This window comes from Trifolium pratense, linkage group LG6 (assembly GCF_020283565.1).
Source record: "Trifolium pratense cultivar HEN17-A07 linkage group LG6, ARS_RC_1.1, whole genome shotgun sequence".
Taxonomy (NCBI): domain Eukaryota; kingdom Viridiplantae; phylum Streptophyta; class Magnoliopsida; order Fabales; family Fabaceae; genus Trifolium; species Trifolium pratense.
Genome location: NC_060064.1, coordinates 28949355 through 28976033, shown reverse-complemented (window position 1 = coordinate 28976033; position 26679 = coordinate 28949355). Strand labels below are relative to the sequence as shown.

Here is a 26679-nt window from a genome sequence, read left to right as displayed (position 1 = left end):
AGACATGTCAGAAAGATTTTACCTCATGGATTCTTTTAAAAGTTTTGAGATTTTGCAGGGATATAAATAAATAAATAAAATTCACTTCATGGACTTTTTTTGTGAAAACAATTTTTTTATTTTATTTTACGGTGATCAAAATCAAAAGTGACATTTTTTTTTTTTGACGATATATATTTGTAGGGACCAAAAACAATACAGATGCCTACACATAATATATATAGGGACGGATCCAAAAATTATTTACACGGGGGGCCTAATTTCTTTTTTTAATAATAAATAATAGAGTTAAATATTTTTTTTTTCTTATAAAATAACAAGTTTTTATGTTTAGTCTTATTAAATTTTAACTGAAAACATCTTCTAAAATCTTGTAGTTTGATAAGAATAGTCCCTATTTTTAAATATTTTTACAAAAAATTGTCTCTTAATTTTATAAAGACAAAAAATATATTTAACTCAAAATTATAAGATATAAAATCACAATAATTTATTTAGAAGCACCTAACACAAAAGTGTGTAAATTAATAGGTGTCATTAGCAACTCATATATGCATAGGGAGGGGGTTGGAGCCCCTGCTTGCCCCCCGGGTCCGTCCCTGAACATATACACATAAAATATAAATGTCAAGGGTTATGCTAACCGGTGCCCCGGGGCACTGGTTAAGGAAACCAAAAAAGGAAATTTTTAAATTGAAAATAATACTTTTTAGACTTTCGAGACGTTGACTGCACAAAGTTCAATGTCATATTACTATATTTGCTTCCTTAAACAGTGCCCCGGGGGCACTATTTAGCATTTTCCATTATCTATAAAAGAATCCATGAGACCAGACATTAGCAAGATCCTTAGTTTAACACCCCGTTCTAATGTTGAAGAATTCTTCTTTTCGGTGATGATTTCCATTGGCACATGTTCACAAAAGTTTATGCAATATAATAAGATTTGTCCCTAGGGTTTTCAAACATTTCATTTTGAGCAATTAATAAAGTATGTCATCTCAATTTTGGGAAAATTAATTAAATGCTCTTAATCTCATTTAAATTGAATTGTAGTAATTTTTTTTCACTTCCAAGAATATGTTCCCATGAACTGGATTTACCATATCCTAAGATCTAGTTTACGTGAGGTTTTTGGGCCAATAAAAATAAGAAAGTCCAAAAAGATAATTTTTTGTTAGCTTAAATGCAGTTTTACTCTCTCTGTTTTGATTAAATCGAAATTTTACCCCATATTTTAAAACGCGGACTTTTACCTCCCCTGTTTTATAATTTTTTGGATTTTGCCCCCCTAAAATTCTGTTTTCGAGTCACAACTTAAAAGCTTCCCACACAACTCAATTTGGATCAATAATTCAACAAACGTATACTGAAATGACCGTAATCGAGTTATCTTTCCACATAATCAAACCCCACTAAATTTGGAGTAACAAAAAGAGATTAATTACCGTTTTAGTGAAGGTATGTCCCCCAAATTCTGAACAAAATCTGCTTTCGAGTCACAACTTCAAAAGTCATTGCCTTGGTTCTGTGGTCATTGTGCCACGTGATTGTGCTTATCCCATTTTGATGGGCCTTCATGTGTGTTAGGCTTTCGGATGATCTGGAACACTTTATTTAAGTTATTTATGGTTTATCCTCATCTTCAATATGTTGATTTTAGTTATATATATATTTTGAAAAGGAACTTAAACTTCTTTTTTTTATTCATTTTAAGAAATAAAACATTTTAAAATCGATCAACACAATTCAACTCCTCCCTTCTCCCTCCGGATAAAGAACTTAATTTTGTTATTTTAAAAAAGAAAGAAATCAAAGATTTTAAAATCGATCAGCACTATTCAACCCTCACCCTCCACTTTGTTGTGTTTCCTCCGTTCACCTTCATTTATATATTTATGGGGCTAGCTTAGGGTGTCACAAATAATATTATTCTTATTTTGTGATTTTCACTTTTTTTAATTTATCATGTAGCCTAATGGCAAGAAATTCACCTCTCAAGGTCAATAAGTGAGAGATTTTAGGTTTGTCACAAAAGAGAGGGGGATTTTGGGTTCAAACCCTGACCCTAATATAAAATACAATATCTCTTTTCTATCATGAAAGGCTATAAAGTAATGAAAATTTGTTAAAAAATTAAGAATGAATTATGTTGATTAGTAAATTTTTACTTGACCTCCTTACTAAGGTGCTAAAGGGACAAATTAACACGTTGTTGTACTTAAGAGACATCTAATAATTATAAAAAAAATTGAAAGTTTTTTTACAACTCTGTAAATATTGAAAACTATTGAATTATAAAATAATGAAAATTTGTTAAAAAAATTAAGATTGAATTATTTTGATTTGTAAATTTTTACTTAACATCCTTACTAAAGGTGGTAAAGGGGCAAGTTAACACATTATTGTACTTAAGAGATGTTTAATATTATTAAAAAAATAAAAAATTAAATGTCTTTTTTATAACTCTGTAAGTATTAAAAACAATTCATTTTTCAAGTAATAAAGTAATAAAATAAAATATGGAAAAAGTAATAAAATAAAATTCTATTTGATACATGCAAAAAGTGGAAAACATGGATAAAATTTTCAAGTTTGTTAATGTTATGATAATCATTTTTTCCATATTTCTTGCTTCAACACAAATTTCACACGGTAGACCCTTTAAATTTTCTTCTTTACTTCTAACATAATATTTTATTCCATTTTATAACAATATTGTTTTTTCTCTCTTTACATTATAGCTAACTTTCCATGTAAAACTGATCGTGATTGTCCGGTAATTTCCGTCAACCAGATTAGATCAAAACCTGTAAGAATGAAATGTCGTAAAGGTTTTTGTACTTGACAATCATAAAGCTCCAAAGATTATAGGATTGTTAGACCCCAAAAGAATACACAAATTCACTACTCCATGAATTCTTGTTTAGTTATTATGATCATCCATTAAATGATTTTTTTTTATAATTTTTTAATTTCAGTTACCTTGTAAGATGATGCAAATGAAATTAAATAAAGCATAAAAAATATTATCTATGGTTTCTTCTTCTATATCTTAATTTTGAGATATCATCATGGTCTTCATTCAAGCATATCCAATTTTTTTCTAGTAATTAAATTATAAATTAGTTTTTATGTTAGTTTTGAGTCTATGGTTTTATATTTATGTCATAATAATATTGATACATTTGTTTTTCTCACATTTCAATTGAAATTTCCCCTTCCTTTTATTTTTATCAACATCCTCAAATACTTTGTTTCCTTTTAAAAGATATGAAAAATTAAAATTCATGGCAAAATTATAAGGTATACTCCCTCCGTCCCAAATTATAAGAGAAAATAAAAAAAATCACACTTATTAAGAAAAAGTAAAACATGAGAATTTGAAGTATATTTTTGTGGGTTTTCCTTGGAATAAGTTGCATAGGAAGATGTAAAAATAATTTTTATTGGTTGTTGTTTATTTAGAAAATGAGAGAGAGAAGAAATTAAATGCAATTTGCATTTAATTTTATGAAAATAAGGAAAAAACATTTTTGAAAATGATTTTTTCTCTTATAATTTGGGACAAAAAAAATGGGCTTTTTTCCCTTATAATTTGGGACGGAGGGAGTAATAATTTACTGCAATAATTATGCAACTTTTAATTAATGTTTTATTGGTGATGTATCATCTTCAATTTAATAGATTTATCTATAACTCTATGAATTAACCTTAATTGTTCTTTGTAAAATATAAAATAAAGAAACCTTAATTTTTCTCGCGCTATAGGCTAATGCGTGTTTAATATACTCCTTTCGGACACAAATATAAGAAAAAATGTGTTTTTTGGATTCATTGAATAATAGATGTATCTGGACTATAATATAGTCCAAATACGTCCATTATTCAATGAATCTAAAAGGTAATGAGCATATATACTTAAGTAAATTAATCATTTATTATTCTATATTCGCATTTATCTATAAAAAAAAATCATCACACAAGATGATTTTAAAGGTTCATGTTATACATAATATTATCTATAAAATAAATTTCACTAATCATCACACAAGATGTCCTAATATATTCCCTTGAACTGATGTACCATAGCCTATAAGGTTTAGTTTATGAATGTTGGTGAGGTTTTTGGGCCAATGAAAATATACTCCCTCCCTACCAATATAATAAACACGATAAGTTTATGAATGTTGGTGATCCCATAACATCATAGGAACAAAATGATTAGTAGTACAAATGCATAATCAAAACGGAAAATTATGAATGTTGGTGATCCCATAACATCATAGGATAAGTTTGTTGAAACCCATAATTACAAATCCATAATCTTCTCCAAGTTTCACCATTTGCGACGCCTTTTTCCATAAAAATATGCAAATGCGGTTACTTTTAAATCCATTTCCAAGGAGATAGCCAATAAATATATTTTTCCAAATGGCATTGGACGCAATATGTGTTCAAAGACTCAATGGTTGCAGAGATTTTGTCCTAAAAGCAACATTCGTTGATCCCTGATCGACATTGTTTATAGTTGAGACTAGGATGGTATCTGATTGTCTTCGAGCCCCCAACTTTTGTTCTTGATTAATGAAAATATCATTGGCAAATATTTTCGCAGTTGTTCATATTTTATGAATCCAAGAATTTCACCTCTAACTATAAATACAAATGACCCCGACTGTCTTAAAAATAAAGTAAATGCATTAAATAAATTTATTCATGTGATTTCTAAGTAAAAAGTAAAGTAAATGCATTAATTATGATAAAATATTTCCTTTTTTAAATCACTAACATGTGCCTTTAGGTAGGGATGGCAATGGGCGCCCATGGGTGCGAGTTTGACACTTACCAAACCCACACCCGAAATTATCACCCAAACCCAAACCCAAAGGTTGTTCGGGTGGCAAAACAACACTCACGCCCACACCCATTGGGTTCGGGTATTTTCCACCCAAACCCAAACTCACATCACATTTGAAAATAATTTGCAAATTTAAGAAATTAAATTCCAACATAGACTTTGAATTAAATTACAACTAAAATTAAGGTCTTCCAAGAAAATTCAAACAATGACTTTCAATAAATTACAACATAGACTTTCAAGAAATTAAATTACAACTAAAATTAAGGTCTTCCAAGAAAATTGAGGGAGACTATGGGGGGTAATTAGATAATTATAAAATATTTCGGGTGGGTGTATGGGTTTCGGGTGTGGGTTTGACTGATACCAAACCCACACCCATATTATCGGGTGTCACCCAAACCCAAACCCAAACCCAGTCAAATTGGATTTCGTCCGTTGACTTGGGTTTGAGTTCGGGTGGGTTTCTCGGGTTAGGGTTTTTTTGCCATCCCTACCTTTAGGGCACATTTTAGCTTTTCCCTATTTATAAAGGGCAATATAGTACATTTATTCATGTTTTATATTAAATAAAAAAATTAATTACACTTAACTAAATTTCTTAAACACTGCGCAAGTATTTTTTTTTTGCCTATAAATGTGACTGAAGGGAGTATTTTGCTATGAATTCTTGTGGGAATAATTTATGAAGGATTGTTATTTGTATTTTTTTTCTTGATGAAATGACAAAGTTATTGAAAACTCACACACACAAAGTGGAGTGATCTGAGTTTGAAAACCTCGATCATGACATTTGATGCTAGCAATTTTGATATTTTTATCAGTTGAGCTAAAATGTGTTGATTTTTTTTTTTATTAGTAAATACAATCATGCATGTGAACAATATACAGCTGAAGAATTATAATCCAGTAAATAGGATAGGATACAATATTACAACATGTAAATCTATCTTAATTGTTTGTTGACACCCTTGACCACAACTCGGTAATCTTCTCAAAAGAAAACATTTAAAAATCTATCTTTAAGATTTTAATTTGTCATATAATCTAATTGCTATAAATTCACCTCTTGAGGTTAATATGTGGGAGATTCGGAAGTTGAACTCCGACCTACATATAAAATGCAATATCCCTTTTCTATCACGAGAATGATTATAAAATAATGAAAATTTGTTAAATAAATTATGAATGGATTATTTTGATTTGTAAATTTTTATTTGATGACCTCCTTATTAAAGGTGCTAAAGGGACAAATTAACAAATTATTGTACTTAAGGGACGTCTAATAATTATTTAAAAAAATAAAACATGAGCTATATAAATAAATCAAAAAGTAATAAAATCAAATTCTATTTGAAACATGCAAAAAGTGGAAAACATGGATAAAATTTTCAAGTTTGTTAATGTTATGATCATCATTTTTTTCCTATTTCTTGCTTCAACGCGAGTTTCATATGGTTAACCATCTTTATCTCCTTCTTAAATTTCCTTCTTTTCTTCTAACACAATATTTTATTCCATTTTATAACAATATTTTTTTTTTCTCTTTTTACATTACAGCTAACATTCCATGTAAAACTGATCGTGATTGTCCAGTAGTTTCCGCCAACCCGTTCAAGAATTCAAAACCTATAAGAACGAGGTGTCGTAATGGTTTTTGTATTTTGAGATAAGACATTAAATGAATTTTTTTATAGTTTTTTTAATTTCACGTACTTTTGTAAGATGATGTAAGTGAAATGAAATAAAGCATAAAAATTATTAGCAAATTATTCTCTTGAAACAAGATTCCATGTTTGATTTTAGCAAATTATTTTCCTAAGCAAAGATTATGCTCTCATAAAAACGAGATCATGCTCTCGTAAATTTTTTGGTACATACATATACTTTCCAAGGACAATAGACGGTGTTTGTGAATGACAATTGCTATATTGTTCATACATACTCCCTCCGTCCCAAATTATAAGGGAAAATAAAAAAATCACACTTATTAAGAAAAAGTAAAACATGAGAATTTGAAGTATGATTTTGTGGGTTTTCCTTGGAATAAGTTGCATAGGAAGATGTAAAAACAATTTTTATTGGTTGTTGTTTATTGAGAAAATAAGAGAGAGAAGAAATTAAATGCAATTTGCATTTAATTTTATGAAAATAAGGAAAAGACATTCTTGAAAATGATTTTTTCTCTTATAATTTGGGACAAAAAAAATGGGCTTTTTTCCCTTATAATTTGGGACGGAGGGAGTATACTTTTCAATCAATTTTACATTATTTGTTTTGAATGGCAATTGATTATATGAAAATCGATTTTAACTTGATTCATTGTTTTTTTCTCTATTATATTCATATTTCTGAATCCAATAATTCTGCAACTAATAATTGCAAACAAAAACATAATAAAATAATTCTGCATTTTTTATTACGATTCATGGTTGTTGTTTTGGTTAAAATTGGTTCGTTGATTTTATTGGTTATATTGATCCGTTGATTTTTTTAAGGAATGATTCATTTTCATTGATTATTGATTGATTCATTACTATTTTAGAAGAAATTTGTATCGAATTTATTGAATCATTAAAGTATTTTGAAATCTTAAAAGTCTGTGTTATAAATCTCACAAATTCTTGTGTTAAGAATCTTGATTGTAAAAAGTCTTTTAAAATAGTCATCGGAAATCTCACAAAATCAATACAATCTCGTAAAATTTTTTAAAATCTTCAAGATTTTTTTTTGCCAAAATAATCTTGTGAAACCCTTAAATTTGTTTTAAAGTTATGTAAGATTTGTGGAGTATACTACAAATTTCGGACAACATCTCTCCTTATCAAACCAGTATGACTAATATATATACCACAATGTTTAACCCACAAATCATTCATGCCTAGAAAACGTTTAGCCCAAAAAAGGTTAGACTTACTTTCAAAGAGCACTAACAATATTATCATCATCATTGTTCTCAGGTAAGACCCATTCCTTTTTATCGACACGTGAATCGAAGAGGTTACAATAGTAAGCGCCGTCGAATTTCTTGAGAGTGGTGGGTCGTGTTGAACGTCGAGGAGGTCGCCAGATTGAGATCGGACTTCGTCGAGGTAGTAGTATTCGACATTTCGGTGAAACAAGACCTGAGAGACGTAAATGTAGGATTCTATTTTTTAATTTTTTTTTATTAAAAATGAAAATGTAATTTTAAATTAAAAAGTTGAATGAAAATGTTAATTATAATATCCAGATCAGCAAAGTCATCGTCCGCCAAATAATTAGAAATTAGACATGTCAGAAAGATTTTACCTCATGGATTCTTTTAAAAGTTTTGAGATTTTGCAGGGATATAAATAAATAAATAAAATTCACTTCATGGACTTTTTTTGTGAAAACAATTTTTTTATTTTATTTTACGGTGATCAAAATCAAAAGTGACATTTTTTTTTTTGACGATATATTTTTAGGGACCAAAAACAATACAGATGCCTACACATAATATATATAGGGACGGATCCAGAAATTATTTACACGGGGGGCTTAATTTATTTTTTTAATAATAAATAATAGAGTTAAATATATTTTTTGTTCTTATAAAATAACAAGTTTTTATGTTTAGTCTTATTAAATTTTAACTGAAAACATCCTCTAAAATCTTGTAGTTTGATAAGAATAGTCCCTATTTTTAAATATTTTTACAAAAAATTGTCTCTTAATTTTATAAAGACAAAAAATATATTTAACTCAAAATTATAAGATATAAAATCACAATAATTTATTTAGAAGCACCTAAGATAAAAGTGTGTAAATTAATAGGTGTCATTAGCAACTCATATATATGCATAGGGAGGGGGTTAGAGCCCCTGCTTACCCCCGGGTCCGTCCCTGAATATATACACATAAAATATAAATGTTAATTATCTATAAAAGAATCCATGAGACCAGACATTAGCAAGATCCTTAGTTTAACACCCCGTTCTAATGTTGAAGAATTCTTCTTTTCGGTGATGATTTCCATTGGCACATGTTCACAAAAGTTTATGCAATATAATAAGATTTGTCCCTAGGGTTTTCAAACATTTCATTTTGAGCAATTAATAAAGTATGTCATCTCAATTTTGGGAAAATTTATTAAATGCTCTTAATCTCATTTAAATTGAATTGTAGTAATTTTTTTTCACTTCCAAGAATATGTTCCCATGAACTGGATTTACCATATCCTAAGATCTAATTTACGTGAGGTTTTTGGGCCAATAAAAATAAGAAAGTCCAAAAAGATAATTTTTTTGTTGGCTTAAATGCAGTTTTACTCCATCTGTTTTGATTCATATTTTAAAACGCGGACTTTTACCCCCTCTGTTTTATAATTTTTTGGATTTTACCCCCCTAAAATTCTGCTTTCGAGTCACAACTTAAAAGCTTCCCACACAACTCAATTTGGATCAATAATTCACCAATCGAGTTATCTTTTCACAAAATCAAACCCCACTAAATTTGGAGTAACAAAGAGAGATTAATTACCGTTTTAGTGAAGGTATGTCCCCCAAAATTATGAACAAAATCTGCTTTCGAGTCACAACTTCAAAAGTCATTGCCTTGGTTCTGTGGTCATTGTGCCACGTGATTGTGCTTATCCCATTTTGATGGGCCTTCATGTGTGTTAGGCTTTCGGATGATCTGGAACACCTTATTTAAGTTATTTATGGTTTATCCTCATCTTCAATATGTTTATTTTAGTTATATATTTTGAAAAGGAACTTAAACTTCTTTTTTTTATTCATTTTAAGAAAGAAAACATTTTAAAATCGATCAACACAATTCAACTCCTCCCTTCTCCCTCCCTCCTGATAAAGAACTTAATTTTGTTATTTTAAAAAAGAAAGAAATCAAAGATTTTAAAATCGATCAGCACTATTCAACCCTCCGCTCACCTTCATTTATATATTTTTGGGGCTAGCTTAGGGTGTCACAAATAATATTATTCTTATTTTGTGATTTTCACTTTTTTTAATTTATCATGTAGCCTAATGGCAAGAAATTCACCTCTCGAAGTCAATAAGTGAGAGATTTTAGGTTTGTCACAAAAGAGAGGGGGATTTCAGGTTCAAACCCCGACCCTAATATAAAATACAATATCTCTTTTCTATCATGAAAGGCTATAAAGTAATGAAAATTTGTTAAAATATTAAGAATGAATTATGTTGATTAGTAAATTTTTACTTGACCTCCTTACCAAGGTGCTAAAGGGACAAATTAACACGTTGTTGTACTTAAAAGACATCTAATAATTATAAAAAAAAATCGAAAGTTTTTTTACAACTCTGTAAATATTGAAAACTATTGAATTATAAAATAATGAAAATTTGTTAAAAAAATTAAGATTGAATTATTTTGATTTGTAAATTTTTACTTAACCTCCTTACTAAAGGTGGTAAAGGGGCAAGTTAACACATTATTGTACTTAAGAGATGTTTAATATTATTAAAAAAATAAAAAATTAAATGTCTTTTTTATAACTCTGTAAGTATTAAAAACAATTTATTTGATGTAAGGATAGCATGAGCTATATAAATAAATCAAAAAGTAATAAAATAAAATTCTATTTGATACATGCAAAAAGTGGAAAACATGGATAAAATTTTCAAGTTTGTTAATGTTATGATAATCATTTTTTCCATATTTCTTGCTTCAACACAAATTTCACACGGTAGACCATTGGCAGGCACGTATCTAAGGCTATGCAATTGGGGGGCAGCTGCCCCCACTATATGATTACTTGTGTTTTGATTAGTATGTTATATTTAGTTTATGTTGCTATGTAAAATAGTGTTTTGCCCCCACTTGATAGCAATTATACATGAAAGAAAGATTTCACTTTCTATCCTTCAACACTTTTCACAAATACACGGTTATGAACAATTAGTAGGATAGTTAATGTTGATTTTTTATACTCTAAAGCAAAATTGTAGTATTAATAAGAGATATAATAATAGAATATACTAAAATATATCTTTTTTTTTTTTTGTCACTATGAGTATAATTCAGTTGGTAGGAACATTGCATGTAATATGTAGGGATCGAAGTCCAAAACTTAGTACATCTAATTATCCTATATATATCACATACGAATTAAAAAAATATATATTTATCACATATAATCTTGCCCCCACAAACTAAAATTTCTGGATCCGTCCCGAACCCTTGATATCTCCTTTTTAAATTTTCTTCTTTACTTCTAACACAATATTTTATTCCATTTTATAACAATATTGTTTTTTCTCTTTTTACATTACAGCTAACATTCCATGTAAAACTGATCGTGATTGTCCGGTAATTTCCGTCAACCAGAATAGATCAAAACCTGTAAGAATGAAATGTCGTAAAGGTTTTTGTACTTGACAATCATAAAGCTCCAAAGATTATAGGATTGTTAGACCCCAAAAGAATCCACAAATTCACTACTCCATGAATTCTTGTTTAGTTATTGTGATCATCCATTAAATGATTTTTTTTTATATAATTTTTTTAATTTCAGGTACCTTGTAAGATGATGCAAATGAAATTAAATAAAGCATAAAAAATATTATCTATGGTTTCTTCTTCTATATCTTAATTTTGAGATATCATCATGGTCTTCATTCAAGCATATCCAATTTTTTTCTAGTAATTAAATTATAAATTAGTTTTTATGTTAGTTTTGAGTCTATGGTTTTATATTTATGTCATAATAATATTGATACATTTGTTTTTCTCACATTTCAATTGAAATTTCCCCTTCCTTTTATTTTTATCAACATCCTCAAATACTTTGTTTCCTTTTAAAAGATATGAAAAATTAAAATTCATGGCAAAATTATAAGGTATAATAATTTACTGCAATAATTATGCAACTTTTAATTAATGTTTTATTGGTGATGTATCATCTTCAATTTAATAGATTTATCTATAACTCTATGAATTAACCTTAATTGTTCTTTGTAAAATATAAAATAAAGAAACCTTAATTTTTCTCGCGCTATAGGCTAATGCGTGTTTAATATACTCCTTTCGGACACAAATATAAGAAAAAATGTGTTTTTTGGATTCATTGAATAATAGATGTATCTGGACTATAATATAGTCCAAATACGTTCATTATTCAATGAATCTAAAAGGTAATGAGCATATATACTTAAGTAAATTAATCATTTATTATTCTATATTCGCATTTATCTATAAAAAAAAATCATCACACAAGATGATTTTAAAGGTTCATGTTATACATAATATTATCTATAAAATAAATTTCACTAATCATCACACAAGATGTCCTAATATATTCCCTTGAACTGATGTACCATAGCCTATAAGGTTTAGTTTATGAATGTTGGTGAGGTTTTTGGGCCAATGAAAATATACTCCCTCCCTACCAATATAATAAACACGATAAGTTTATGAATGTTGGTGATCCCATAACATCATAGGAACAAAATGATTAGTAGTACAAATGCATAATCAAAACGGAAAATTATGAATGTTGGTGATCCCATAACATCATAGGATAAGTTTGTTGAAACCCATAATTACAAATCCATAATCTTCTCCAAGTTTCACCATTTGCGACGCCTTTTTCCATAAAAATATGCAAATGCGGTTACTTTTAAATCCATTTCCAAGGAGATAGCCAATAAATATATTTTTCCAAATGGCATTGGACGCAATATGTGTTCAAAGACTCAATGGTTGCAGAGATTTTGTCCTAAAAGCAACATTCGTTGATCCCTGATCGACATTGTTTATAGTTGAGACTAGGATGGTATCTGATTGTCTTCGAGCCCCCAACTTTTGTTCTTGATTAATGAAAATATCATTGGCAAATATTTTCGCAGTTGTTCATATTTTATGAATCCAAGAATTTCACCTCTAACTATAAATACAAATGACCCCGACTGTCTTAAAAATAAAGTAAATGCATTAAATAAATTTATTCATGTGATTTCTAAGTAAAAAGTAAAGTAAATGCATTAATTATGATAAAATATTTCCTTTTTTAAATCACTAACATGTGCCTTTAGGTAGGGATGGCAATGGGCGCCCATGGGTGCGAGTTTGACACTTACCAAACCCACACCCGAAATTATCACCCAAACCCAAACCCAAAGGTTGTTCGGGTGGCAAAACAACACTCACGCCCACACCCATTGGGTTCGGGTATTTTCCACCCAAACCCAAACTCACATCACATTTGAAAATAATTTGCAAATTTAAGAAATTAAATTCCAACATAGACTTTGAATTAAATTACAACTAAAATTAAGGTCTTCCAAGAAAATTCAAACAATGACTTTCAATAAATTACAACATAGACTTTCAAGAAATTAAATTACAACTAAAATTAAGGTCTTCCAAGAAAATTGAGGGAGACTATGGGGGGTAATTAGATAATTATAAAATATTTCGGGTGGGTGTATGGGTTTCGGGTGTGGGTTTGACTGATACCAAACCCACACCCATATTATCGGGTGTCACCCAAACCCAAACCCAAACCCAGTCAAATTGGATTTCGTCCGTTGACTTGGGTTTGAGTTCGGGTGGGTTTCTCGGGTTAGGGTTTTTTTGCCATCCCTACCTTTAGGGCACATTTTAGCTTTTCCCTATTTATAAAGGGCAATATAGTACATTTATTCATGTTTTATATTAAATAAAAAAATTAATTACACTTAACTAAATTTCTTAAACACTGCGCAAGTATTTTTTTTTTGCCTATAAATGTGACTGAAGGGAGTATTTTGCTATGAATTCTTGTGGGAATAATTTATGAAGGATTGTTATTTGTATTTTTTTTCTTGATGAAATGACAAAGTTATTGAAAACTCACACACACAAAGTGGAGTGATCTGAGTTTGAAAACCTCGATCATGACATTTGATGCTAGCAATTTTGATATTTTTATCAGTTGAGCTAAAATGTGTTGATTTTTTTTTTATTAGTAAATACAATCATGCATGTGAACAATATACAGCTGAAGAATTATAATCCAGTAAATAGGATAGGATACAATATTACAACATGTAAATCTATCTTAATTGTTTGTTGACACCCTTGACCACAACTCGGTAATCTTCTCAAAAGAAAACATTTAAAAATCTATCTTTAAGATTTTAATTTGTCATATAATCTAATTGCTATAAATTCACCTCTTGAGGTTAATATGTGGGAGATTCGGAAGTTGAACTCCGACCTACATATAAAATGCAATATCCCTTTTCTATCACGAGAATGATTATAAAATAATGAAAATTTGTTAAATAAATTATGAATGGATTATTTTGATTTGTAAATTTTTATTTGATGACCTCCTTATTAAAGGTGCTAAAGGGACAAATTAACAAATTATTGTACTTAAGGGACGTCTAATAATTATTTAAAAAAATAAAACATGAGCTATATAAATAAATCAAAAAGTAATAAAATCAAATTCTATTTGAAACATGCAAAAAGTGGAAAACATGGATAAAATTTTCAAGTTTGTTAATGTTATGATCATCATTTTTTTCCTATTTCTTGCTTCAACGCGAGTTTCATATGGTTAACCATCTTTATCTCCTTCTTAAATTTCCTTCTTTCCTTCTAACACAATATTTTATTCCATTTTATAACAATATTTTTTTTTTCTCTTTTTACATTACAGCTAATATTCCATGTAAAACTGATCGTGATTGTCCAGTAGTTTCCGTCAACCAGATTAGATCAAAACCTGTAAGAATGAAATGTCGTAAAGGTTTTTGTACTTGACAATCATAAAGCTCCAAAGATTATAGGATTGTTAGACCCCAAAAGAATCCACAAATTCACTACTCCATGAATTCTTGTTTAGTTATTGTGATCATCCATTAAATGATTTTTTTTATATAATTTTTTTAATTTCAGGTACCTTGTAAGATGATGCAAATGAAATTAAATAAAGCATAAAAAATATTATCTATGGTTTCTTCTTCTATATCTTAATTTTGAGATATCGTCATGGTCTTCATTCAAGCATATCCAATTTTTTTTCTAGTAATTAAATTAAAAATTAGTTTTTATGTTAGTTTTGAGTCTATGGTTTTATATTTATGTCATAATATTGATACATTTGTTTTTCTCACATTTCAATTAAAATTTCCCCTTCCTTTTATTTTTATCAACATCCTCAAATACTTTGTTTCCTTTTAAAAGATATGAAAAATTAAAATTCATGGAAAATTATAATAATTTACTGCAATAATTGTGCAAGTTTTAATTAATGTTTTACTGGTGATGTATCATCTTCAATTTATTAGATTTATTTATAACTCTATGAATTAACGTTAATTGTTCTTTGTAAAATATATAAAAAAAAAACCTTAATTTTTCTTGTGCTATAGGCTAATGCGTGTTTAATATACTCCTTCCAAACACAAATATAAGAAAAAATGTGTTTTTTAGATTCATTGAATAATCGATGTATCTGGACTATAATATAGTCCAAATACGTCCATTATTCAATGAATCTAAAAGGTAATGAGCATATATACTTAAGTAAATTAATCATTTATTATTCTATATTCGCATTTATCATTAGAATAATTACAAGTGATATAAATTGAGCATAATACTAGTACCGGTGTGCATTGAAGTTGAACGGGGAAATTTTTTTAAGTAAAATTTAAAAAAAATAATTTAATGCTTAAAATTTCAAATTGTCTTAAATTTATATTTTTAATGAAAAATATGATGTATGATTTTAATTTGTTTTAAATTTGATGTAAGATTTTGAGAGTATATTACAAATATGAAACAAGAACAGATGAAACTAATGATTTTAAAGGTTCATGTTATACATAATATTATCTATAAAATAAATTTCACTAATCATCACACAAGATGTCCTAATAATAAGAAATATACCAACAATTTTGAAGATGCAGCGTCACATGAGTTCAAATAATTTAGTTTAACACCATGTTATATTGAAGCATTCTTTATTTTTTTTATTCTCTCCATTTTGGGGATGACCTTTCAATTGACACAAATTCACCAAAGTTTAAGCAATATAATTTTTTTTCTCTTCCAAGATTATATTCCCTTGAACTGATGTACCATAGCCTATAAGGTTTAGTTTATGAATGTTGGTGAGGTTTTTGGGCCAATAAAAATATACTCCCTCCGTACCATAATATATGTCACTTTGGGGAAAAAATTTGTACCACAATATATGTCGCTTTATATTACCAATGAAGTATTTAATGCTATTTTTCCTATTATATACCCTTAACTATTTATTACTCTCTTTTCTTTCAATTTTTCAATTTATTTTTTCCATACAATAAATGAAGGACAGTTTTGTAAATCAACTCATAATCTCTCTTTTCCATACAACATTAATTATCTTTCTTAATGTGTAAAAGTGTCAAAAACGACATATATTGTGGTACGGATGGAGTATAAGAAAGTCCAAAAAGATAACATTTTGTTTTAAAAGTATCTACGATTTCGATCATTCTATTTAAAAAGATCATAAAATGGACTGAAAACACGATAAGTTTATGAATGTTGGTGATCCCATAACATCATAGGAACAAAATGATTAGTAGTACAAATGCACACCAGTACTAGTATATGCTCATTTTATGAATGTTGGTGATCCCATAACATCATAGGATAAGTTTGTTGAAACCCTTAACTACAAATCCATAATCTTCTCAAAGTTTCACCATTTGCGACGCCTTTTTCCATAAAAATATGCAAATGCGGTTACTTTTAAATCCATTTCCAAGGAGATAGCCAATAAATATATTTTTCCAAATGGCATTGGACGCAATATGTGTTCAAAGACTCAATGGTTGCAGAGATTCTGTCCTAAAAGCAACATTCGTTGATCTCTGGTCGACATTGTTTATGGTTGAGACTAGGATGGTATCTGATTGTCTTCGAGCCCCCAACTTTTGTTCTTGATTAATGAAAACATCATTGGCAAATGTTTTCGCAGTTGTTCATCTTTCATGAATCCAAGAATTTCACCTCTAACTATAAAATACAAATGACCCCGACTGTCTTAAAATTAAAGTAAATGCATTAAATAAATTTATTCATGTGATTTCCAAGTAAAAAGTAAAGTAAATGCTTTAATTATGATAAAATATTTCATTTTTTGAATCACTAACATGTGGCTTTAGGGCACATTTTAGCTTTTCCCTATTTATAAAGGGCAATATAGTACATTAATCATGTTTTATATTAAATCAAAAAAATTAATTACACTTAACTAAATTTCTTAAACACTGCGCAAGTATTTTTTTTGCCTATAAATGTGACTGAAGGGAGTATTTTGCTATGAATTCTTGTGGGAATAATTTATGAAGGATTGTTATTTGTATTTTTTTTTATTGATGAAATGACAAAGTTATTGAAAAGTCACACACACAAAGTGGAGTGACCTGAGTTTGAAAACCTCGATCATGACATTTGATGCTAGCAATTTTGATATTTTTATCCGTTGAGCTAAAATGTGTTGATTTTTTTTTTTATTAGTAAATACAATCATGCATGTGAACAATATACAGCTGAAGAATTATAATCCAGTCAATAGGATAGGATACAATATTACAACATGTAAATCTATCTTAATTGTTGGTTGACACCCTTGACCACAACTGAACTCGGTAATCTTCTCAAAAGAAAACATTTAAAAATCTATCTTTAAGATTTTAATTTGTCATGTAGTCTAATTGCTATAAATTCACCTCTTGAGGTTAATATGTGGGTGATTCGGAGTTTGAACTCCGACCTACATATAAAATGCAATATCCCTTTTCTATCACGAGAATGATTATAAAATAATGAAAATTTGTTAAATAAATTATGAATGGATTATTTTGATTTGTAAATTTTTATTTGATGACCTCCTTATTAAAGGTGCTAAAGGGACAAATTAACAAATTATTGTACTTAAGAGACGTCTAATAATTATTAAAAAAAATAAAACATGAGCTATATAAATAAATCAAAAAGTAATAAAATAAAATTCTATTTGATACATGCAAAAAGTGGAAAATATGGATAAAATTTTCAAGTTTGTTAATGTTATGATCATCATTTTTTTCCTATTTCTTGCTTCAACGCGAGCTTCATATGGTTAACCATCTTTATCTCCTTTTTAAATTTCCTTCTTTCCTTCTAACACAATATTTTATTCCATTTTACAACAATATTTTTTTTTTCTCTTTTTACATTACAGCCAACATTCCATGTAAAACTGATCGTGATTGTCCAGTAGTTTCCATCAACCAGTTCAAGAATTCAAAACCTATAAGAATGAGGTGTCGTAATGGTTTTTGTATTGTGATAAGACATTAAATGAATTTTTTTATAGTTTTTTTAATTTCACGTACTTTTGTAAGATGATGTAAGTGAAATGAAATAAAGCATAAAAATTATTATTTACAGGTTCTTCTTCTATATGTTTTACTTGACCTCCTTACTAAGGTGTTAAAGGGGCAAATTAACACATTGTTGTACTTAAGAGACATTTAATAATTATAAAAAAATTGAAAGTTTTTTTACAACTCTGTAAGTATTGAAAACTATTGAATTGATTGAAGGAGAACATGAGCTTTATAAATAAATCAAAAAGTGATAAAATAAAATTCTATTTGATACATGTAAAAAGTGAAAAACATGGATAAAATTTTCAAGTTTGTTAATGTTATGATAATCATTTTTTCCCTATTTCTTGCTTCAACACCAGTTTCACATGGTAAACCGTTTTTATCTCCTTTTCAAATTTCCTTCTTTACTGCTTATACAATATTTTATTCCATTTTAATGGCTTTATTTTTTCTCTTTTTACATTACAGCTGTCATTCCATGTAAAACTTATTATGATTGTCCGCTAGCTAAAATCGGCCGGTACAAGCGTTTAAGAAGAATGACGTGCCGTAAAGGTGTTTGTATAAATATATAACAATAATTATAAAGCTCCAAAGATTATATAATTGTCATATCCAAAAGAATACACAAATGCACAACAAGAATACTCTATCAATTGCAGAGAGTTTGTTAACAATAGTAATCCATATATTACAAGTTAATCGATATATTCATTTTTATTTTGATAAAAATAATGGATACTTGATTTTAATTTATATGTTTTTGTACTTAATCCCAATTGGTAATCTCCCATCGATAACAACGAATCATACCTTCAATATATATGATTTACCATCTATTAATTTTTTATGATTTATGCCATTTGCTTTCAAACTATTTTGTAGTCGAACAGCTATCTCTTATCTCTTATATTATAAACTTGTTAGTGAAAATGTGTGTATACAATAATCTTACCCTAGAATTATTAGTAATTAATCAAGACAATTGATTATACTTAATATTAAGAGTTAAGATATGGATTAAGTTTAAAAATTTACTCTTAAAGTCAACGGATCTTCCCTCATAATTTAATGCTTAAAATCTCAAATTGTCTTAAATTTATATTTTTAATGAAAAATGTGATGTATGGTTGTATTCAATTGAGATTTCATGGGATTTTAAAAGACTTTTTAAAAATAGAAAAGTCTTGTGGTATTCAATTAAGATTTTTATAAAATATAAATATGTCATGTCGTATTCAATTAAGACAATCACGATTTTTTTAATGCAATGAAATCTGTTGGTATTCAATTGAAATTTCTTGTCATTTATAAAATATCTATTGGTATTCAAAAGTCTATAGATTTTAATGGATTCTTTAATGAAATAGATTTTGCATGACTTTTTAGTTGAAAATATAAATATCAAACTCTCCCAACAATCTCACTTAAAACCCTGGGATTGTTCATACACTAATCAAGACTCTTTTTCTTTCTGCGTCACACTGAAATGCTATGTTCTTCTCTTGAAACAAGATTCCATGTTTGATTTTAGCAAATTATTTTCCTCAGCAAAGATTATGCTCTCGTAAATTTTTTGGTACATACATATACTTTCCAAGGACAATAGACGGTGTTTGTGAATGACAATTGCTATATTGTTCATACATATACTTTTCAATCAATTTTACATTATTTGTTTTGAATGGCAATTGATTATATGAAAATCGATTTTAACTTGATTCATTGTTTTTTTTCTATATTATATTCATATTTATGAATCCAATAATTCTGCAACTAATTGCAAACAAAAACATAATAAAATAATTCTGCATTTTTTATTACGATTCATGGTTGTTTTTTTGGTTAAAATTGGTTCATTGATTTTATTGGTTATATTGATCCGTTGATTTTTTTAAGGAATGATTCATTTTCATTGATTATTGATTGATTCATTATTATTTTAGAAGAAATTTGTATCGAATTTATTGAATCATTAAAATATTTTGAAATCTTAAAAGTCTTTGTTATAAATTTCACAAATTCTTGTGTTAAGAATCTTGATTATAAAAAGTCTTTTAAAATAGTCAACGGAAATCTCACAAAATCAATACAATCTCACAAAGTCTTTTAAAATCGTAAATGTAGGATTTGTGGAGTACGTATACTACAAATTTCGGACAACATCTCTCCTTATCAAACCAGTATGACTAATATACCACAATGTTTAACCCACAAATCATTCATGCCTAGAAAACGTTTAGCCCAAAAAAGGTTAGAATTACTTTCAAGAGCACTAACAATATTATCATCATCATTGTTCTCAGGTATGACCCATTCCTTTTTACTCCAAACACGAGAAGCATAAGGCCAAGTAGTTTTATCGACACGTGAATCGAAGAGGTTACAATAGTAAGCGCCGTCGAATTTCTTGAGAGTGGTGAGGTCGTGTTGAACGTCGAGGAGGTCGCTGGATTGAGATTGGACCACGTCGAGGTAGTAGTATTCGACATTTCGGTGGAACAAGAGCTGAGAGACGTAAATGTAGGATTCTATTTTTTAATTTTTTTTATTAAAAATGAAAATGTAATTTTAAATTAAAAAGTTGAATGAAAATGTTAATTATAATATCCAGATCAGCAAAGTCATCGTCCGCCAAATAATTAGAAATTAGACATGTCAGAAAGATTTTACCTCATGGATTCTTTTAAAAGTTTTGAGATTTTGCAGGGATATAAATAAATAAATAAAATTCACTTCATGGACTTTTTTTGTGAAAACAATTTTTTTATTTTATTTTACGGTGATCAAAATCAAAAGTGACATTTTTTTTTGACGATATATATTTGTAGGGACCAAAAACAATACAGATGCCTACACATAATATATATAGGGACGGATCCAGAAATTATTTACACGGGGGGCCTAATTTCTTTTTTAATAATAAATAATAGAGTTAAATATATTTTTTGTTCTTATAAAATAACAAGTTTTTATGTTTAGTCTTATTAAATTTTAACTGAAAACATCCTCTAAAATCTTGTAGTTTGATAAGAATAGTCCCTATTTTTAAATATTTTTACAAAAAATTGTCTCTTAATTTTATAAAGACAAAAAATATATTTAACTCAAAATTATAAGATATAAAATCACAATAATTTATTTAGAAGCACCTAACACAAAAATGTGTAAATTAATAGGTGTCATTAGCAACTCATATATGCATAGGGAGGGGGTTGGAGCCCCTGCTTGCCCCCCGGGTCCGTCCCTGAACATATACACATAAAATATAAATGTCAATTATCTATAAAAGAATCCATGAGACCAGACATTAGCAAGATCCTTAGTTTAACACCCCGTTCTAATGTTGAAGAATTCTTCTTTTCGGTGATGATTTCCATTGGCACATGTTCACAAAAGTTTATGCAATATAATAAGATTTGTCCCTAGGGTTTTCAAACATTTCATTTTGAGCAATTAATAAAGTATGTCATCTCAATTTTGGGAAAATTAATTAAATGCTCTTAATCTCATTTAAATTGAATTGTAGTAATTTTTTTTCACTTCCAAGAATATGTTCCCATGAACTGGATTTACCATATCCTAAGATCTAGTTTACGTGAGGTTTTTGGGCCAATAAAAATAAGAAAGTCCAAAAAGATAATTTTTTGTTAGCTTAAATGCAGTTTTACTCTCTCTGTTTTGTTTAAATCAAAATTTTACCCCATATTTTAAAACGCGGACTTTTACCCCCTGTTTTATAATTTTTTGGATTTTGCCCCCCTAAAATTCTACTTTCGAGTCACAACTTAAAAGCTTCCCACACAACTCAATTTGGATCAATAATTCACCAAACGTATACTGAAATGACCGTAATCGAGTTATCTTTCCACATAATCAAACCCCACTAAATTTGGAGTAACAAAGAGAGATTAATTACCGTTTTAGTGAAGGTATGTCCCCCAAATTCGAACAAAATCTGTTTTCGAGTCACAACTTCAAAAGTCATTGCCTTGGTTCTGTGGTCATTGTGCCACGTGATTGTGCTTATCCCATTTTGATGGGCCTTCATGTGTGTTAGGCTTTCGGATGATCTGGAACACTTTATTTAAGTTATTTATGGTTTATCCTCATCTACAATATGTTGATTTTAGTTATATATATATTTTGAAAAGGAACTTAAACTTCTTTTTTTATTCATTTTAAGAAAGAAAACATTTTAAAATCGATCAACACAATTCAACTCCTCCCTTCTCCCTCCCTCCTGATAAAGAACTTAATTTTGTTATTTTAAAAAAGAAAGAAATCAAAGATTTTAAAATCGATCAGCACTATTCAACCCTCACCCTCCACTTTGTTGTGTTTCCTCCGTTCACCTTCATTTATATATTTATGGGGCTAGCTTAGGGTGTCACAAATAATATTATTCTTATTTTGTGATTTTCACTTTTTTAATTTATCATGTAGCCTAATGGCAAGAAATTCACCACTCGAAGTCAATAAGTGAGAGATTTTAGGTTTGTCACAAAAGAGAGGGGGATTTCAGGTTCAAACCCCGACCCTAATATAAAATACAATATCTCTTTTCTATCATGAAAGGCTATAAAGTAATGAAAATTTGTTAAAAAATTAAGAATGAATTATGTTGATTAGTAAATTTTTACTTGACCTCCTTACCAAGGTGCTAAAGGGACAAATTAACACGTTGTTGTACTTAAAAGACATCTAATAATTATAAAAAAAAATTGAAAGTTTTTTTACAACTCTGTAAATATTGAAAACTATTGAATTATAAAATAATGAAAATTTGTTAAAAAAATTAAGATTGAATTATTTTGATTTGTAAATTTTTACTTAACCTCCTTACTAAAGGTGGTAAAGGGGCAAGTTAACACATTATTGTGCTTAAGAGATGTTTAATATTATTAAAAAAATAAAAAATTAAATGTCTTTTTTTATAACTCTGTAAGTATTAAAAACAATTTATTTGATGTAAGGATAGCATGAGCTATATAAATAAATCAAAAAGTAATAAAATAAAATTCTATTTGATACATGCAAAAAGTGGAAAACATGGATAAAATTTTCAAGTTTGTTAATGTTATGATAATCATTTTTTCCATATTTCTTGCTTCAACACAAATTTCACACGGATGTAAGGCTATGCAATTGGGGGCAGCTGCCCCCACTATATGCTTACTTGTGTTTTGATTAGTATGTTATATTTAGTTTATGTTGTTATGTAAAATAGTGTTTTGCCCCCACTTGATAGCAATTATACATGAAAGAAAGATTTCATTTTCTATCCTTCAACACTTTTCACAAATACACGGTTATGAACAATTAGTAGGATAGTTAATGGGTAAAATTGTAGTATTAATAAGAGATATAATAATAGAATATACTAAAATATCTTTTTTTTTTTTTTTGTCACTATGAGTATAATTCAGTTGGTAGAAACATTGCATGTAATATGTAGGGACCGAAATCCAAAACTTAGTACATCTAATTATCTTATATATATCACATATGAATTAAAAAAAAATATATTTATCACATATAATCTTGCCCCCCACAAACTAAAATTTCTGGATCCGTCTCTGACCCTTGTTATCTCCTTTTTAAATTTTCTTCTTTACTTCTAACACAATATTTTATTCCATTTTATAACAATATTGTTTTTTCTCTTTTTACATTACAGCTAACATTCCATGTAAAACTGATCGTGATTGTCCGGTACTTTCCGTCAACCAAGCTAGTTCAAAACCTATAAGAATGAAATGTCGTAAAGGTTTTTGTACCTAACAATCATAAAGCTCCAAAGATTATATGATTGTTAGACCCCAAAAGAATCCACAAATTCACTACTCCATGAATTCTTGTTTAGTTATTGTGATCATCCATTAAATGATTTTTTTTTATATAATTTTTTTAATTTCAGGTACCTTGTAAGATGATGCAAATGAAATTAAATAAAGCATAAAAAATATTATCTATGGTTTCTTCTTCTATATCTTAATTTTGAGATATCGTCATGGTCTTCATTCAAGCATATATATCCAATTTTTTTTCTAGTAATTAAATTAAAAATTAGTTTTTATGTTAGTTTTGAGTCTATGGTTTTATATTTATGTCATAATATTGATACATTTGTTTTTCTCACATTTCAATTAAAATTTCCCCTTCCTTTTATTTTTATCAACATCCTCAAATACTTTGTTTCCTTTTAAAAGATATGAAAAATTAAAATTCATGGAAAATTATAATAATTTACTGCAATAATTGTGTAAGTTTTAATTAATGTTTTTCTGGTGATGTATCATCTTCAATTTATTAGATTTATTTATAACTCTATGAATTAACCTTAATTGTTCTTTGTAAAATATATAAAAATAAAAACCTTAATTTTTCTTGTGCTATAGGCTAATGCGTGTTTAATATACTCCTTCCAAACACAAATATAAGAAAAAAAATGTGTTTTTTAGATTCATTGAATAATGGATGAATCTGGAATATAAGGGTCTGTTTGGTTCGAAATAGAAGGAGGGGAGGGGAGGAATTTTAATGGAGGGGAGGGGAAGTGAGGGGAGGAGAGGATAATATTTATGTTTGGTTCAAAAGAGAGGGAGGGGAGGAGAGGTGAGAGATTTTTACTAAATATGTGTTTGGTTCACATGGGGAGAGGAGGGATTCTAAAATTAATTTACTTTTTTATCCTTGTCATCTTTACAAAATCTCAACATTTTAAAATTATTCAGTATTCACTACATAAACAATTAAATATGAAAACTCAATAACCGAAAACTCCAGAAATAATCAAATGCAAAATTAATCAATAAAATGAGCATATATACTTAAGTAAATTAATCATTTATTATTCTATATTCGCATTTATCATTAGAATAATTACAAGTGATATAAAATGAGCATAATACTAGTACCGGTGTGCATTGAAGTTGAACGGGGAAATTTTTTTCAGTAAAATTTTAAAAAAATAATTTAATGCTTAAAATTTCAAATTGTCTAAATTTATATTTTTAATGAAAAATATGATGTATGATTTTAATTTGTTTTAAATTTGATGTAAGATTTTGAGAGTATATTACAAATATGAAACAAGAACATATGAAACTAATGATTTTAAAGGTTCATGTTATACATAATATTATCTATAAAATAAATTTCACTAATCATCACACAAGATGTCCTAATAATAAGAAATATACCAACAATTTTGAAGATGCAGCGTCACATGAGTTCAAATTAATAATTTAGTTTAACACCATGTTATACTGAAGCATTCTTTATTTTTTTTATTCTCTCCATTTTGGGGATGACCTTTCCATTGACACAAATTCACCAAAGTTTAAGCAATGTAATTTTTTTTCTCTTCCAAGATTATATTCCCTTGAACTGATGTACCATAGCCTATAAGGTTTAGTTTATGAATGCTGGCAGGGACGGACCCATACATGGATTACTAGTGTGGCTACTTTTGTTAGGTATTACTAAAAAAAATCATCGTTATCTTAATAATTCAGTTAAACAAAGAACAACGTATGAAATTATTATTATTAATACAACATGTGTATCTAAAAAAACACCAACAAATCAACAATTTAGAAAATTTCTATTTAAAAAAAAAAAAGAAATTAACAAACTAACGAACTATATCCAGAAAATTACAAAAATTTTATTCGAAAAAAAGAATAGACTATAACTTATTGAATATATGTGAAATCATACATATTACTATTGTTTGATACATCACACGATTCTATCTTGGACCAAAATATATAGAACCCAAACTTTTACTAGCTTATAGTTTATTTTGATAAATTAATTCAATTAACTTATAACTTATTAATATTTATTCAAATTTTACCCATATCTTCTTACTTGAAAAAATTAAACCTATTGTTTTATGTCATTTCATATTTATATGCCACAATCGTTAAAGTTGATTATTATACAATTAAATTATATAACTTAAAATAATACACTATGTATAACCAAAGAGTTGAATACTACAAACTAATATTTGCACTAATATTTAAACTAATATGTATGAGAGACTTACGATCATTAATAATAAATTATAAACTAATATTTACATTAATATTTGTACGAATATGTATACAGAATAATTTAAAATTATTTATAAAATTATTATTATTATTTTAAAAAAATATTTGGGCCGGACTGATGTGGCTATAGCCACACCAAGTCTCACACAGGTCCGTCCCTGAATGTTGGTGAGGTTTTTGGGCCAATAAAAATATACTCTCTCTGTACCACAATATATGTCATTTTTGGGAAAAAATTTGTACCACAATATATGTCGCTTTATATTACCAATGAAGTATTTAATGCTATTTTTTCTATTATACCCTTAACTATTTATTACTCTCTTTTCTTTCAATTTTTCAATTTATTTTTTCCATACAATAAATGAAGGACAATTTGGTA

General features: G+C 28.0%; 6 long non-coding RNA genes across 6 annotated transcripts; 5 read left to right on the top strand and 1 right to left on the bottom strand.

The window, feature by feature from the left end:
• Positions 1-427: 427 nt before the first annotated feature.
• Positions 428-1731, bottom strand: LOC123888852. The gene is made up of 2 exons (XR_006802312.1): positions 1449-1731; positions 428-599 (listed from the first exon to the last, which is right to left on the bottom strand). It is a non-coding gene; the product is annotated as an uncharacterized LOC123888852 (long non-coding RNA).
• A 792-nt stretch (positions 1732-2523) lies between these two features.
• Positions 2524-2980, top strand: LOC123888851. The gene is made up of 2 exons (XR_006802311.1): positions 2524-2655; positions 2745-2980. It is a non-coding gene; the product is annotated as an uncharacterized LOC123888851 (long non-coding RNA).
• Positions 2981-5378: 2398 nt separating this feature from the next.
• LOC123888850 lies at positions 5379-6630 on the top strand. The gene is made up of 2 exons (XR_006802310.1): positions 5379-6318; positions 6422-6630. It is a non-coding gene; the product is annotated as an uncharacterized LOC123888850 (long non-coding RNA).
• A 6841-nt stretch (positions 6631-13471) lies between these two features.
• On the top strand, positions 13472-14822 carry LOC123888849. The gene is made up of 2 exons (XR_006802309.1): positions 13472-14410; positions 14514-14822. It is a non-coding gene; the product is annotated as an uncharacterized LOC123888849 (long non-coding RNA).
• Positions 14823-17855: 3033 nt separating this feature from the next.
• Positions 17856-19051, top strand: LOC123888848. The gene is made up of 3 exons (XR_006802308.1): positions 17856-17977; positions 18081-18599; positions 18700-19051. It is a non-coding gene; the product is annotated as an uncharacterized LOC123888848 (long non-coding RNA).
• Positions 19052-23108: 4057 nt separating this feature from the next.
• On the top strand, positions 23109-24206 carry LOC123888843. Its single transcript, XR_006802302.1, has 2 exons — positions 23109-23365; positions 23912-24206. It is a non-coding gene; the product is annotated as an uncharacterized LOC123888843 (long non-coding RNA).
• Positions 24207-26679: the final 2473 nt, after the last annotated feature.